The following is a 16,846-nucleotide window of genomic DNA, read 5'->3' as shown; positions in this document are numbered from 1 at the left end:
CAGTTCATTGACGGCATGGTGTAGCTTTTGACAAAGTTCTGACAATCGACTCGGGGGGGGGGGGTCATGTGTATTGACGAAGTTTAGTGTGGGGCTAGAGATTTTTAATTAAGTATCTTCCCTCACACACCCTGAAAGTTAATCTAGCAACAAGGATTATCACCTTTGTTTGTGGACGTAGGTAGCTAGTGTTGTGCGTAAACCCTAGCAGATTCATACTGTTCCTGGGTGGTCATAGGCTGGATTTTTTTATGTTTGCCAACAACGTGTGCCTTCCAACTAAGATTCTATAGGACTTCTCTTTGTTTTGTCACCTTTATAGGTACCCCCCAAGGCATGACTTTTTTTCAGACTCAAACCCAACCTATAAGCACTCTCACTGTGAGTAAGCCATTCTTATCAAAATTCCATGGGACATGGTCTTCCATTGGTCTTGATGGAAGATTAGTTTTTAGAATCTCCTCCGCATCAAAGCTATGAAATAGTGACTCAATCAGCGGCTTGTTCCAACCATTTGTTACACTTGAAATTAGTGGATTCACCCAACGGATTCTGGTTCTACCCTTTAGAGAGATTACATATAGACCAGGTTGCTAGGGAAGCTATTTTTCTATCAGAATATGGATGCTTCTACCTTTGCCTACACGCCAGATTATTCATTTTTAGTGGCTCAAGTCCAAATTTGATACCTCTCTAAACAGAGGAAGTTTCAAGACTAAAAACAGTGTCAAGCAGGTTTCCCTTCAAAAAATATTTAGGCTTGAAAACACGAGCACAAAGGTTATCCCACCTCTATACTGATCGGTAGGCTTGTCTGGCAAGAAAGGCTTGACTGGAGATTCTCATATCTCGGAAACCAATGCCACTATCATTCTTCTGTTTAGTCATATTGTCCCACTACATCCAATGGTCCTTTGCGCTGTTCATCTCCACACCAAAAATCACTAATTAATATTTCATACCATTCATAGAACTTTATGTTCATCCTGAACAAAGTTATAGTATAGGTCAGGATAGTTTGGGACACGTGCTTGATAAGATTATCCTTGGCCCTTCATACCACCCTATGTGGTGGGGAGGCCTCTCCAAAATTGGCTGGAAGTGTTCACCCTTCATATGACCCTTCAGGGTGGGAAGTCCTAAGTATCTTTCTTCAAATGTGGCAGAGGTGATATTCAATCTATTCTTGATGCAAACTTGAGTTTCTTCCAGAAACATTGCTAAAAATGATTGAACATTTACTCGGGCTAAGGAGCTGGCGGGTTCCTTTCTTAAAAACATCGAGAGCATTTTTCACACTTTTGGCTTTGTTTTTGTCTATGAAACATTTTTTTATTGCTGAATTATAATTGGTAGCATTTAGTCTTTGCCCTTGGATGTATTTGGGTTTTGTAACATAATGTTTCTTCTCGGTATCAGGAAAAATCATATATTTTTTCTATTCGTATGGAATATATCCTTTCCGGTCAAGTACATAAGTGTATGTACAATTGTTTATATGAAAGTTTTATCTATGTTTACCACATTATCAAATATAAGTTATACAATATATTATTTGTCTACATCATATCTTGCAAGTGGCTTTGTCAAGGGAAGCTAGTGCAAAGCAGCCCATGGACATCACTATGGATACGACACCAACACCCTAAGCACCAATGGGACCAATGACTAGCGCACACATGCTATTGAAACCGAGGTGAACTCGCTCATCTCCGAACTTAGAATGGATTCACATGAGACATGGCTACTACCTCATACGTGGATACTATGCATACTCAGGTGCCAAGGAATCGATCATGAAAAAGTGAGGAAGAAGGCCAAGTCATGATGGAGGAGTAGCAAGAAGGCAAGGAAAAGGGGATGCGAAAGCTACAGCGGTCGGATGTCCGGCCAACAACTCGGATAGTTTGACCACAACTCGGATGTAGGCTACTAGCCCGGACGTCTTATATGAGAGGCTCACGACATCAGAACCTGGAAAACCAAAGTCAGGTGTCGAAGCTCTGTAACTTAATGTTCGACCCTTCTCCGCCCTTGGCCCATATAGTCTGGCTTGGAGTCCAGATGTCTGGCCCCTAAAGATCATGCGCCGCCTAGAGCGTGCCTCTACAGGAACCAGGCCTACATCAGCCACCCGGCCCAGGCCCTGCCTGCGTGCAATAGGGGTCAAGTGGCCCTGTATCCCTCTCCTACTGTATTTCTCCCCTAGACTATATAAACCATCCCCCTCTCACTTTCTAGGACCAGAAAAGCATATTAGAACGTCTTAATAGAGATTTTCTAATCTGCCCCTTCTCCATTAGAGACCAAGACCTCCATTAGGAGAAGAATCCTAGGGGATTTCCAAGACCTCCATATCCATAGGATTGGGGAATGTCTATCTCTCAAGACCTTGCTTGGAGAGTTATCCAAGGAGACATTTTGCATAACTCTTTCATTGATCTTGGAGAGTTATCAAAGGAGACATTATGCCTTTATTCAAGAACTTACTTAATGGGGGACTTCGGTTGTTTCAGTTGAACTTTGGAACGATTTCCTTTTTTACTTAAGAATGAAAAGACTGTGCGAATTGAGAAATTTAGGCCATGTCCTCCCAATGTTAGCTTTAATTTATTTACATAGTGAGTACAAATACACTAACTATGGTTGCACATAATCTGCATGTCCAACTTAGTCTGCCTTCATGCCCTGATGGCAAATTCTACAGGGGGTGGTTATCCTGCTTGAAAGCATTCATGACTTCACTCGAAGCAATCTAACGAGTTATCTTTAAAGTGGATTTTGATTCAGCCTATGATAAAGTAAAATGGCCTTTCTCGCAACAAGCTCTACATATGAAAGGTGGTGATCATGCATGGAGGAAGAATGTGAGACTTTTTTTCTGGGTGGTAGGATTGGGGCTAAAGTTAATAATGTTACTGGGCATTACTTTCAAACCAAGAAGGAAATTTGGCAAGGAGACCTATGTCGCCAATTCTCTTTAACATAATTGCATATCTGTCGATAGTCTCATAGAAATGACTAAGGGGGGAGATCAGTTGGGTGGACTAATCAGGATTTGGTGGACAGAGGTGTGTCCATTCTCTGACATGTGGATGACATTATTATCTTCATGGTTTTCTATCTCCTGGAGCAACAGTTGGGGTCTAAAAATAAACTTTCATAAGAGTGAACTCTTCTGCCTGAGATGCGCCAAAGAGGAAGTGCATAATTATAAAGAACTTTTTGGTTGTGAGGGTGGTCAGTTTCCATTTAGGTATCTCGGGATACTTATTCACTTCCAAGAACATCCTAACAAAGAGTGGTAGTCTATTCAAGACCGAATTGAAAAGAAGCTTAATTTTTGGAAAGAGAAATTTATGCCTTACCAGGGATGTTTAATCCTTGTCAATTGTGTGCTCATGTGCCTCTCTCTCTCTGAAACGCCAAAAAGGGTCACAAAAGATTATCACTGCTCCAAATTCTTCTAGTAGAGTGAGGAAGTATTGCTTGGCGAAGTGGGGTATTCTCTGCAGTCCAAAAGACCAAAGAAGACTGTGAATCGAAGAACTTGGGAATACAATTAAATTCTTATTGAGCAAATGGCTATATAAGATGCTGAAGGGTGTATGCCTGGAGTTGTTGCGCAATAAAATGTCTACACTCCAAAACTTTGTCCCATGTCATGGCAAAATCAATAGACTCTCCCTTTTGAATCACTTTGATGCGGGTAAAGTTTCTGTTAGTTTTAAAGTTGGTGACGTGCGTAGAGGCTCTGGGATGATACTTGATCTTATGACATGACATTAGGTTTGCAATACCCACACTTTATAATATTGTACAAGTACAACGAAAAGAAAATTTGTTTCTATAGTATGAGGGACTGATCATTTGAATGTTCAGTTTCGGCGAGCCTTCATCAGAGATAAGTGGACTGTTTGAGTCGATTTAGTACGTAGGTTAATAGGGATCACCTTAAATAACGAACCCGATTCTTTGAAATGGTTTTTACATCCTACGGATGTTCTCTCGGTTAATATGTATGCGGATCTAATTAAGATTGGGCAATATCTTTTGGAGGATGTATATTTGGAAAATGAAGACCGTGTGCGTCGCAATGAAGCAGAGGTCGGGGTTTTTTATTCTCCTTTTATGGAAAAGAAAAGAAAATCTTGCAAGTAATGGTCACGTGCATAGAAAAATATGCAATGATTAAAATTAGGGTCCCGATAACGCCCACACGTGTGGGCGTTCAGGGGTCTGGCCACACGTTTCGTGTGGTATCTAAGAAAACCAGTCCACATGTCTACGTGTGGGCAAAACAAGTAATGGCCACACGCCTGGTCTTTTGCCTCGCGGACCCTCCCACATGCTTACGTGTGGGAAAAATAGATAACGCCCACGCGCCCGTACGTCCGGCCTCCTACCTCATGGTCCCGCACACCCCGCGTGACAATCACCAGGCGTCCCGGCAGTTGCCATGGTCCGGACCCTCTTTCATGTTCATTTAACTACAGTTGCCATGGTTGCTCAACTGCAGTTGCCATCTCAGGTCAAGTGCCAGATGCCATTTTTGGACAACTGCAGTTGTTGCCATGTATGGTCTGGTCTACTACAGTTATCATGATTTGAAAACTTTAGGAGTTTCCACCTACTAACACTAGGCAGTTGCCATGTAGCACTACAAAAAGACAATTTTTTTCTTGGAAATGGAGGCGTGCCCCCGGCCTCTGCATCATAATGATGCATGCATCCATCTTATTAAAAAAGTCTCGAAGTAGCACAAAGTCATAAAGGTATTACAGCTCGCAAGCGGAGCAAAACAAAGAAAATAAAAGTACATACTCAGAATCACAACCGGTAAAGCAAAATAAAGGATAATCTCCCTAGACTCCTATCTTGTTATGCGACCGCCATCCGAACCGGTTGAATATAGCCCATGCTACCATCTTCCACTGGTTGCACCCAGTAACCAAAGGCTCCTTGGAGTCCATAGGAGTGAGTAAGGACCACGTACGGATCCATGCGGTAGCTCTGAAGAGAACCTGCAAGAAAGTTAAAGTGTGTTGTCTGTTAAAAATCAAATCATTCCTACAGTTCCATATAGCCCACAAAAGCGCACATATTCCAATCCGAATACGAACTGCAGTATTATGTTCAACCCCAGCTAACCACGTTCCAAACAACGATTCAATGTCAACTGGAGGATTAATGTTGAAGGCTATATGAATAGTTCTCCAAAGCAATTTAGCGAGAGGGCATTCAAGGAATAAGTGTTGTATTGTTTCATCATGATCACAAAAACAACAACGTGAACTACCTACCCATCGCCTCTTGATTAAGTTGTCCTTGGTGAGTAGTACTTGCTTGTGGACAAACCACATTAAAATTTTAATATGCAAGGGAACCTTAATCTTTCAAATATGCAACGATCTTGAGATTGGGCCAGAATTAATCAAACCCATATAAAAAGATTTCACCGTGAAAACCCCATTCTTAGCTAATGTCCATTGCGTCGAATCCGGCTGGTCGGAAAGTTGAACATCTATCAATCTGCGAACCAAGTGCAACCAGGCAGTCCATCGCTCACCAACTAACGCACGCCTGAACTGAATATTCAAGGGATCATTTGGAACAATGTGCCTACGTAATCCTCCTTGCGTTGTACAATGTTATAAAGGGCGGGATATTGTACGGCCAGGGGTGTCTCTCCTAACCACGTATCCTCCCAAAATCTTGTTGACATCCCATTACCAACCAAGAATTTGACCCTACGAAAGAACAAATCCTTCGTTCTCATAAGCCCTTTCCAGAATGGCGAGTTAGTTGGTCTCATGGTAACCTGGGCGAGCGTTTTCGACTGCAGATATTTATTGCGCAAAAGTTGTGCCCATATGCCCTCCGGCTCTGTCTCCAACCTGTAGAGCCACTTGCTCATAAGGCATTTATTCTTGATTTCTAAGTTCTCAATACCAAGACCCCCCTGGTCTTTTGGCCGGCAAAGAATGTCCCATCATGCCAATCAGTATTTCCTTTTGGCCTCATCTGACTGCCAGAAGAAACGAGATCTGAAGAAATCAAGTCGCTTTCGTACCCCTTTCGGAATTTTGAAGAAAGATAGTAGGAACATCGACATACTGGTCAGTACCGAATTAATCAGCACTAGCCGACCTCCATAAGACATAAGCTTGCCCTTCCAGCAGCTCAACTTTTTCTCAATTCGATCTTCGATACACTTCCATTCTTTATTAGACAACTTACGGTGGTGAATTGGTATGCCCAAATAACTAAATGGTAACGACCCTAATTCACACCCGAACAGTTGTCTACAGGTGTCTTGCTCGTCTTTGGCCTTCCCAAAGCAGAACAACTCACTCTTACGAAAGTTTATCTTTAAACCAGATAATTGTTCAAAGAGACATAATAGAAGTTTCATATTGCACGCTTTAGCAATGTCATGTTCCATGAATAAGACAGTGTCGTCAGCATACTGCAAGATGGAGACTCCTCCATCGACCAAATGAGGAACTAAACCCTCCACTTGACCATGTTGTTTGGCTCTGCCAATAAGAATGGCCAACATATCGGCCACTATATTGAATAAGAGAGGAGACATGGAATCTCCTTGTCTCAAACCCTTATGTTTCAGAAAGTAATGATCTATATCATCGTTAACCTTGATTCCGACACTACCATTGTGGACTTGAGAACCCACTTGGTTCGGCCAAGCCTCACTAAATCCTTTCATGCGCATTGCCTGCTGAAGGAAAGGCCATTTAACTTTATCATATGCCTTCTCAAAATCCACTTTGAAGATAACCCCATCTAGCTTCTTCAAATGGATTTCATGAAGCGTTTCATGCAAAACGACCACCCCTTCAAGTATGTGTCGCCCTGGCATGAACGATGTCTGACTCGGTTGTACCACCGAATGAGCAATTTGTGTCAATCTATTGGTACCAACCTTTGTGAAAATTTTGAAACTCACATTAAGAAGACATATTGGCCTAAATTGTTCGATCCGAACTGCTTCTTCTTTCTTGGGCAACATCGTAATCAGGCCAAAGTTAAGATGAAACAGCTCAAGATGACCGCTAAAGAAGTCCTGAAACATAGGCATAAGATCATCCTTAATAATATGCCAACATTTCTTATAGAATTCAACTGGAAACCCATCTAGTCCCGGTGCTTTATTTGGTTTCATTTGTGAGATGGCATTCAGAACCTCCTTCTCAGTAAATGGTGCAGATAGAATATCATTCTCCTCTACCTGGAGTTGAGGTATATCTCCAAAAACAAATTCATCTAGGGCCACCGTGCTTGCTTTCGGATGCCCAAAAAGTTGTTTATAGTAATTGGAGATATACGCTTTCAAGTTCTCATGCCCCAGAATTGTCCCCTCGTCCTGTTCAAGCTGTATGATTTTCTTCTTCCTATGTTTACCATTCGCAATCATATGGGAGAATTGTGTATTATCGTCCCCTTGGACAACCTTAAGAACTTTAGCACGCAGTGCCCAGTTGAGCTCTTCTTCTCTTAGAAGAGCTCGTAAGCCTTGCTCAGCTTCGGACTTGGAGTTTTGCTCACTAATCGTAAGGAGATTGCTTTCGGCTTTTAAGTCTAGCGTCTCAATTAATTGAGTAAGTCATTCTTTCTCTTGTTTGTAAATCCCACTCTCATTTCTGGCCCAACCTCACAAAAACTGTCTCAGATGTCTGATCTTATTTTACCATCTCTCAATACTAGTTCTACCACTAACAGGTTTTGCCCATTCGTGTGCGATGATCTCCAAAAAGTTTTCTTTCTTGAACCAACCTAGTTCGAAAGAGAAAGCGGTCTTATTCTCGACGTGTGTAGCCTCCCCGAGTCTACAAGAAGGGGTGTATGGTCTGAGATCGCTCTCTGCATCGCATGAACCGACACCAAAGGGTACTTTTGTTCCCATTCCACACTAGCCAGTACCCTATCCAACTTCTCATAAGCCGGAGTGGGCAACGAATTGGCCCAAGTAAATTGTCTACCGGTGAGCTCAATTTCTCTCAAATTAAGACTCTCGATAATCATGCTAAACATCATATACCAGCGCCCATCAAATTTGTCATTGTTTTTTTTCCTCTCTCCTCCGAATTATATTAAAGTCCCCACCAACTAGGATTGGCAAAGTTTCATCGCCACAAATCCGCACTAAGTCGGCTAAAAAATCTGGTTTGAATTCGGGTTGTGCTGCTCCATATACAGCCACAAGAGGCCATCGGAAGCCATCCAATTTTGATCTCACCCGAAACTTGACCGTAAAATCTCCCCTAACCACATTAAGCACCTCAAGTGTTTCACGCCGAACCCCTAACAAGACCCCACCAGATCTTCCTCTAGGAGGTAAGACATGCCAATCAAAATCAATTCCACCGGAAAGAGTTCCAAGGAACTGTGAGGTAAAGTTATCTCGTCGTGTTTCCAGAAGCACAATAAAATCTAAATGTTGCTCTATCGTTGTCTCAGCCAGGAACCTACGTTTAGCCAAGTCAGGTAGACCTCTGCTATTCCAAAAGATTTCTTTCATAAGTCATCATGGAATTTTTTCTTATGCTTGACCCTAGCACTTCTACGCACCGCCGAAGTAGGATAGATTTTCCGTTTCCAGGTTCGCTTGGGCTTCTCCTCGTCACCCTTTGGAAACGTAGGATCGGCAGAATACTGGACAGTGTCCTCCATCATTAGAGGCTCTACAGAGTCCGTATTCTCTGACCCCTGCTCATCTTCGGCCTCCTCGCTAGGTAAGAGATTATTACAAATGCTTTCAAGGCCTACAATTCCTAGATTGCCCATGTCATCGCCATTCATCGGTTTAACAGATGCGAGGTTGCGAATTATTTCAGAAGCCCGCTCTGCTTCTAAATCTAAAAGATCATTAACAGATTTCGCTATCTCTTTTTCATTTGAACCCAAAGTAACTCCTAAGTCGTTTGCCTTATCAATAATTTCATGCTCGGTGAAATGCATAATTGAACGACTCTTATCAAAAGACATACCTGTAGTTGCCTTGACATCACAAAGCATGGCCGCCCTCTTGGCGCGCGCTAACTGCAGGTCATCAGCGTCTGGCTGTCCCTGGATCCGACTGCTGACACGCCTGCCTGCCGTGACCGGATCCGAGATGCCACCGAAAGCGACAAGCTCCTCCATAGTCCTCTCCTGAGGCGTGTGTTCCCCGCTCCGACATCCTTCCCGAATTGCTGGTGAAGAGGGGCAAGACGTGGTCGAGTGGGTACCCCCAGCCGAAGTAGTGGGAGAAGGAGACCGCGGAGCCACCTGCTCAACAGTCTCATTCCCCCCAAGCCGTCAGCGCGACGTCGAGACGATGCCGAAGAAGGAGATTTGTGGGCCTCCTGCCCGCGCTCCTGGTCGTGTCGCCTGGGACTACCCCAAGGTGAGAGGACGCCGCGGGCCTCCAGCCCGCGCCCCTCCCCCATAGGACTAGGAACCGCCACAGGTAGGCTGGGACTGCGGGCCTCTTGCCCACCGCCCCCCCCCCCCACACCAACGGTATAGCGCAGCCCAACGGGTCTTGTGGCCCGGAATCAAAACTTGGAGACGTATGCGACCCAACAGCAGGGGGCATCACTGCCGGTAACTTGAGTTCCTCTGGATCATCTGCCTTAACTCGGTTACTCCATAACCGACTAGGTGCAGACCGCGCTCCAAAAGAGCCAAACCGAAGTGAGTTCATCGATGTCGTGGAAGAAGGCGCCTCCTTGCGGATGTATCTGCCGTACCCAGCGACGCCGGCCCTTTAGCTGGCTCCCGTGGTGTGCTCTCAGGCCCCTTGTCTTGATTCCCAGGTGCACCATCACCCTCAGTCGTATCCATGTCCTGAATCTCATCTCCCTCGTGGGGTATCAATGTATCCTCAATCTCCAGCTCAAGCACGAATGTGACCCCGGCATGCGTCCACTTGACCACATCCGGTACAAACTCCAAACTGACTACACTGACAAGCAACCTCGCTGCTCCATGTGCCCGAGTAAAAGGCATGTCAACCTGCTCCGTCTTACCGATGATAGAACCCAAACTCCAAGCAACCAAGAAGTAATTAATATATTTGCGTGGCGCACCATAGAAGCGAACCCAGACCTTCTCTAAAGGTGTACCCTCGGGGTCCTTCTCCTTCCACTCATCAAAAGCCAATATAATATTTGCACTCTGTACTCTGCACATGCCATACTTAAGAGCATGCAACTGATCCTCCTTAGTGGGAAAATCAACCTTGTAAGACTGGGACTCCAACTTGACAAGGTCCCACTGGTGATTGCCTGGTACTAAGTCCTGCAACTGTCGCACAATCTGTGCTTCTGTCAAACTCCCATTGGTAACCTTGGCAACAGCGGGGAAGGAGCTCTCTTGCACATGCGTCACAGGTGCCACATCAGGTGACTCAAAAAACATAAGCTCCTGACAACAAACTCCATAGATATTGACCACTGGCTTGAGGCCAGTAAGCAGCGGACACTCACCGGTTTTATGCTATGATCTATAGCAATAATCACATAATTTTGTGGTACACTCTGCCACAAAATGTCCTGGCTCGCCACATCTATAACACGGTAGCTTCTTTTTCTTAATAGCCCACTTTGATAACTTTTCCCCATCCCGTTTGTCCGGAACCTTTTGAAAACCTTCGTCACCGACCTTAGCAACCGCGATACTGGTCACTGGAATGCTGACAGCTGCCAAGGCCCGGACTGTGTCTACAACCACCTCGGGAAGAGCAGTCGTGGCCGTCTATGTCAGGACCGGATTTTTGGGATATCAATTTCCCAGAAAATGGCCCTTGCGCTCACCAGCCCCAGGATTACTGTTAGCTGATGAGGCACCAACTTGATACAGAAACTCCAAGCAAAATACATAATATGTAGTACAAGACCATTCTGGCCTATGAGTACAACAACTGGTTTCTAGTGGTTGATGGCGGAAGCGGTTTGTGGTTCATCAGTGGTCATGGGACTCCATTTCCCACAGGAACAGCTGACCAGGTTAAGTCCTATCTTCGCGAGGCTGTTGTCACCATTGCGTGGGTTCCGGGGCTGACATCACAACGCTCCTCTCCAAGCAAGAAATCTGGCCAAGACAATAGCCAGGGACAAGCCAGTGAGTACTTTGAATGTACTCGCAAACATTATGAACACGGGTATAATATAACAAATGATAATCATGCTCTGAAATATTCTATGATCACAACGTCAGTCATGAAATCAAAACCCATGTTGCACGCAAGCAGGTTGTTCATATAAAACATGAATATGCAATCCGAGAATAGAAATAAAAATGCACCGATCGGGTGTCTGAAGCGACGCCTCGAAAGGACGACAACAGAAAGCGTGCCTCAGTCGGGCGTCTGAGCGACACCACATAAAGGGCTTATAAAGTAAAATAAGTAACAAGCATGCCACAGTCGGGCGTCTGTGCGACACCACATAAAGGGCTTATAAGGTAAACAAATAACAAGCATGCCACAGTCGGGCGTCTGAGCGACACCACATAAAGGGCTTATAAAGTAAATAAAATAACAAGCATGCCACAGTCGGGCGTCTGAGCGACACCACATAAAGGGCTTATAAAGTAAACAAATAACAAGCATGCCACAGTCGGGCGTCTGAGCGACACCACATAAAGGGCTTATAAATAAGGGGAATAACAAGCATGCCGCAGTCGGGCGTCTCGGCGACACCACATAAAGGGCTTATAAATAAAAGGAATAACAAGCATGCCACAGTCGGGCGTCTTAGCGACACCACATAAAGGGCTTATAAATAAGGGGAATAACAAGCATGCCGCAGTCGGGCGTCTGAGCGACACCACATAAAGGGCTTATAAATAAAAGGATCATAGTGAATATCCAGGAGGTAGAACCGTCCCAGGGATACTCGATAATTCAAATAATATAATGGGTTAGTCCATAATAATAATAATCATAATCATCACAAGTCACAAGTCATGATCCAAGTTCTGGTTTAACAGTTTTCTCCTCCGAAGACCGACACTAAGACCGACACTTGACCCATCTCAGACTGTAGTCCTTACCCATGGACACGGCTATTCGAATAGATTTAACTGTTGGGTAACGTAGTAATTTCAAAAAAAATCCTACGCACACGCAAGATCATGGTGATGCATAGCAACGAGAGGGGAGAGTGTTGTCCACGTACCCTCGTAGACCGACAGCGGAAGCGTTGTCACAACGCGGTTGATGTAGTCGTACGTCTTCACGATCCGACCGATCAAGTACCAAACGCACGGCACCTCCGAGTTCTACACACGTTCAGCTCGATGACGTCCCTCGAACTCCGATCCAGCCGAGTGTTGAGGGAGAGTTTCGTCAGCACGACGGCATGGTGACGATGATGATGTTCCACCGACGCAGGGCTTCGCCTAAGCTCCGCAACGGTATTATCGAGGTGTAATTTGGTGGAGGGGGGCACCGCACACGGCTAAGAGATCAATAGATCAATTGTTGTGTCTCTGGGGTGCCCCCTGCCCCCGTATATAAAGGAGCAAGGGGGAGGCAGCCGGCCAAGGGGAGAGGCGCGCCATAGGGGGGAGTCCTACTCCTACCGGGAGTAGGACTCCTCCTTTCCTTGTGGGAGTAGGAGAAGGGAAGGGGGAAGGAGAAAGAAGGAAGGGTGCGCCCCCCTTCCCTAGTCCAATTCGGACCAGACCATGGGGAGGGGTGCGGCCACCTTTTGAGGCCTTTCTCTCCTTTCCCGTATGGCCCATTAAGGCCCAATACGAATTCCCGTAACTCTCCGGTACTCCGAAAAATACCCGAATCACTCGGAACCTTTCCGAAGTCCGAATATAGTCGTCCAATATATCGATCTTTACGTCTCAACCATTTCGAGACTCCTCGTCATATCCCCGATCTCATCCGGGACTCCGAACTCCTTCGGTACATCAAAACTCAATAAAACTGTCATCGTAACGTTAAGCGTGCGGACCCTACGGGTTCGAGAACTATGTAGACATGACCGAGACACGTCTCCGGTCAATAACCAATAGCGGGACCTGGATGCCCATATGGCTCCCACATATTCTACGAAGATCTTTATCGGTCAGACCGCATAACAACATACGTTATTCCCTTTGTCACCGGTATGTTACTTGCCCGAGATTTGATCGTCGGTATCTCGATACCTAGTTCAATCTCGTTACCGGCAAGTCTCTTTACTCGTTCCGTAACACATCATCCCGCAACTAACTCATTAGTCACAATGCTTGCAAGGCTTATAGTGATGTGCATTACCGAGTGGGCCCAGAGATACCTCTCCGACAATTGGAGTGACAAATCCTAATCTCGAAATACGCCAACCCAATAAGTACCTTTGGAGACACCTGTAGAGCACCTTTATAATCACCCATTTACGTTGTGACGTTTGGTAGCACACAAAGTGTTCCTCCGGTAAACGGGAGTTGCATAATCTCATAGTCATAGGAACATGTATAAGTCATGAAGAAAGCAATAGCAACATACTAAACGATCGAGTGCTAAGCTAACGGAATGGGTCAAGTCAATCACGTCATTCTCCTAATGAGGTGATCTCGTTAATCAAATGACAACTTATGTCTATGGCTAGGAAACATAACCATCTTTGATTAACGAGCTAGTCAAGTAGAGGCATACTAGTGACACTCTGTTTGTCTATATATTCACACATGTATTATGTTTCCGGTTAATACCATTCTAGCATGAATAATAAACATTTATCATGATATAAGGAAATAAATAATACTTTATTATTGCCTCTAGGGCATATTTCCTTCATTAACCTCTGCAGAGGGTGTACTCTTTACCCACGAGTAACGGATTTCTTTAGTCCATCGGGACTAATTCCGTCTATGGTCTTTTAATTGAAAACACACCTGACCGCACACACCAGCCTAACTTACCGGTGTCTGGAATCACCCACGACACCTGTTAAGCAAAACTCTAAGTGGGGAGGCTACAACCTCGCGTAGCATGGGATCAAATTTATATCGCGCGCTCTAAGGGGTGCCCCCCTCTCGGTCCCAACCGGAAACACCCATGCCCCCGGACCAGGTGGCATGCCTACCGGATGCAGCCGGTATCTTCCACCATGGCCTCTCTGTACGGTGTGTGCTAGGAAAGGGGTTGACAACTTACTGGGCCGTACCCTACCTATGGCAGGGACAAGTGGTAGTACGAAACAAGTATGGGGGTTACTGGAACAAGACTCGATCTATGGTCGACTCAGGAGGTTTAAGTATCCCCTGCATGATTAGCATAGCAAATATATTTCAACCAACAGACAGAATCACCACTCATCATACCTCATGATGCCATGCCGGACACAACCGTCTTGACGAGGAACTAGAGACAAGCTCGTGTCTACCCAAGACAGAGACTTTCCCGGCTTCCTTCCGGTAGGCATGAAAGGCATACGAAGATGATTACTATCACAAGCATATCCATTTCTAACAGCAAAGAATCTTCATTATGCACTCATGCGTATGATTGTATCGTCACATAAAATAACGAATGCTCCATGTCAAGGTGGTGTTGTAACCGTATCAAACAACACACAAAAATATTATGCCAGGGTTCAGAATGCTTGCCTTAAAGTTGTGGAGAGGCAGGGTGCATTCCAGAACTTTTTAAAGTTTTCTCCTCTCTCCAAAAATCCTATTTTTGAAAATATTCAAATTAACACATAGTTTCAAAACAGTACAAAAAGTTGTCTGAATTTTTTTTCAAATAAATATGAAAATAAGCTAGATGAAATTTGAGAGAGGTAGGAAAAAGAATCAACTCATTTGGAGTTTTATTTAAAAAGTTATAGCCAGTCAAATTTTAGTCAACTTTCTGTTAAAAAAATAAATAAAAGAAACAGAAAAGAAAAACGGTTTGAGGGGACAACGTACTCTGCACTTTACGTGTCCACTTAGCCAGCGTGGACCGGCTCGGGGTCGCTGACAGTGGGTCCAGGGGGCCCACTGGTCAGGTTTGACCGGTCGCCCCCGCCTCCTTCCTCCTCTGGCCGAACAGAGGCGGGGCTCCGGCGATCAACGCCGGCGAACGGCGGCTCCTCGCGGGGTTCTGAGGGCGGGGATGGATCCGCCAGGCCAGGGCGGTCCTCCCGGTGGTCGAGGAGGTGGCGGGGATGGAGGGAGTCACCGGCGGCGAGCTCCGCGGCGGACGGAAGCTTCGGGTGAGTTTGGGGGTTCGTGCTACGACGGTTCCCGAGCGAATTTGAGGTGTTGGGTGGCTCCGCGAGATCGAGGGGAAGGGGATGGTGGCACTGGTTGGACGGGGGAGGCTCTGGTTGCGACGAGCGGAGCCGGGGAGTGGCGGCGGCCGAACCTGCCGGAGATGGGGAAGACGGCCTTCCTCCGTCGATTGCGGGCTAGGGGGCTCCAGAGGGTTGGCTTGAGGTTGCCTGAGGTCCTAGGCGAGCTCGGGGTCCTATTTATAGCGCGAGTAGGTCGGTTCCGCGGCGGCCGGGGATAAGCTCGACGGCGAACCGCCGTTCTATAGCCAGGGGGCGCGTGGCGATGGCTGGCGGGGTCTGGCAGGGTGAGGGGATGAGCTCGAGCTGTTTAGGGCGAGCTGGCGCGCGGCTGTGGCTCGGGCGCCGCCGTCCAGGGCAGGGGCCTGCTGTGGCCGGCCGCTAGCGGCCACGGCCGACCTGACGGCGGCGTTGTGGAGCTCCAAGAGCGGCTCTGCGGCGAGGGAGGAGTCGGGGCGTGTCGGCTGCGAGTGGGGAAGGGCCAGAACGAGCGCGGGGCGACAGCAGTGGGACACGGCGACTCGGTGCGCGCGCGTGCAAAACGTGCGCTCTGGGCGCGCCCAGCACACGCACGCGAGCTGTTCGGCAAAATGCCATGGCATGCCAGAGGGCTCCACATCATGTGAGGTTTGGCAGGTCTAGGTTATTGTTTGCAAGGAGGTTAGTGGACATGGTGGTTAGGCAAAGTAAGCAGGTCCAGTGTGCAAACTAAAAATTATGTCAAATCTGACCATGCACACAAGGTGCTTGACAGAATGCTAAGGGCATCTAGGCAACTCTTGGGGTGGCCAAAATCTCCAGATCCTAGTCTCTTTAGATGAAAAGGAGGATGGCAAGGTTAGTCTGGCAAAAACAGAAACTTGGTAGTGGAAGTTTTTGAGAGAACCATTTCTGGACAGAAAGAAAAGGCATAGTTTCATGGACCAAAAATACTCTCATGGGTGCATTCTCCTGAACTTAAGGGTTTTGTAGGGTGGACTATAAGCAAGAAGAAGAATCATGGGCAACAGAGCAATAAAGATTGGAGTTGCAGTAGAAAAGGCCAATCTGGTCCAGAGAGCAAAAGAGGATGTTTTGCTCAAATTTTCCATAGAACACCAGTGGGTTTTTGCATAAAGTTGAATGATATACTCCTACTAACATCCCCAAATTTTGGTGTAAGTTTTAAAGAAATATTTAAATAGGTTGTAGTGCAAAAGTGCAAACTGGACCGGATTTGAAAACTTGGGGAAAAGCTCAAAATCTCCAAATGACTAAAGGGTATTTTTGCACAAAAGTGATCTAGGAACATCACATGTCATCCCGAAATTTTGGTGGGATTTTTAAATAAATCTATCAAAGGGTTGTAGTGCAAAAGAGGCTCTAAAGCTTAAGAAAAATCATTTTTAAAGATATAGAGCTCAAGGAAAATAATCATATAGAAAATTTCACTGATAAAATAAATGTTCAAGAGAGGGTATACAAGTCCAAATAATATCTTTGAAAAGTTTTTTTTACTTGGGGCAAAAACTCCACAATATCAAAGAAAAGAAAGGTTCTGAAATCAAAGATAAATCCAGAAAAATAAA

The 16,846-nt window shown here is 45.7% G+C and overlaps 1 long non-coding RNA gene across 1 annotated transcript; it reads right to left on the bottom strand.

The window, feature by feature from the left end:
* Nucleotides 1–4,756: 4,756 nt before the first annotated feature.
* On the bottom strand, nucleotides 4,757–12,426 carry LOC141020984 (uncharacterized). The gene is made up of 3 exons (XR_012180979.1): nucleotides 12,183–12,426; nucleotides 9,009–11,094; nucleotides 4,757–5,024 (listed from the first exon to the last, which is right to left on the bottom strand). It is a non-coding gene; the product is annotated as an uncharacterized lncRNA (long non-coding RNA).
* Nucleotides 12,427–16,846: the final 4,420 nt, after the last annotated feature.

The sequence above is a fragment of the Aegilops tauschii genome, chromosome 3 (genome assembly GCF_002575655.3).
Source record: "Aegilops tauschii subsp. strangulata cultivar AL8/78 chromosome 3, Aet v6.0, whole genome shotgun sequence".
Lineage (NCBI taxonomy): Eukaryota > Viridiplantae > Streptophyta > Magnoliopsida > Poales > Poaceae > Aegilops > Aegilops tauschii.
This window is presented reverse-complemented; position numbering and strand designations above follow the sequence as displayed.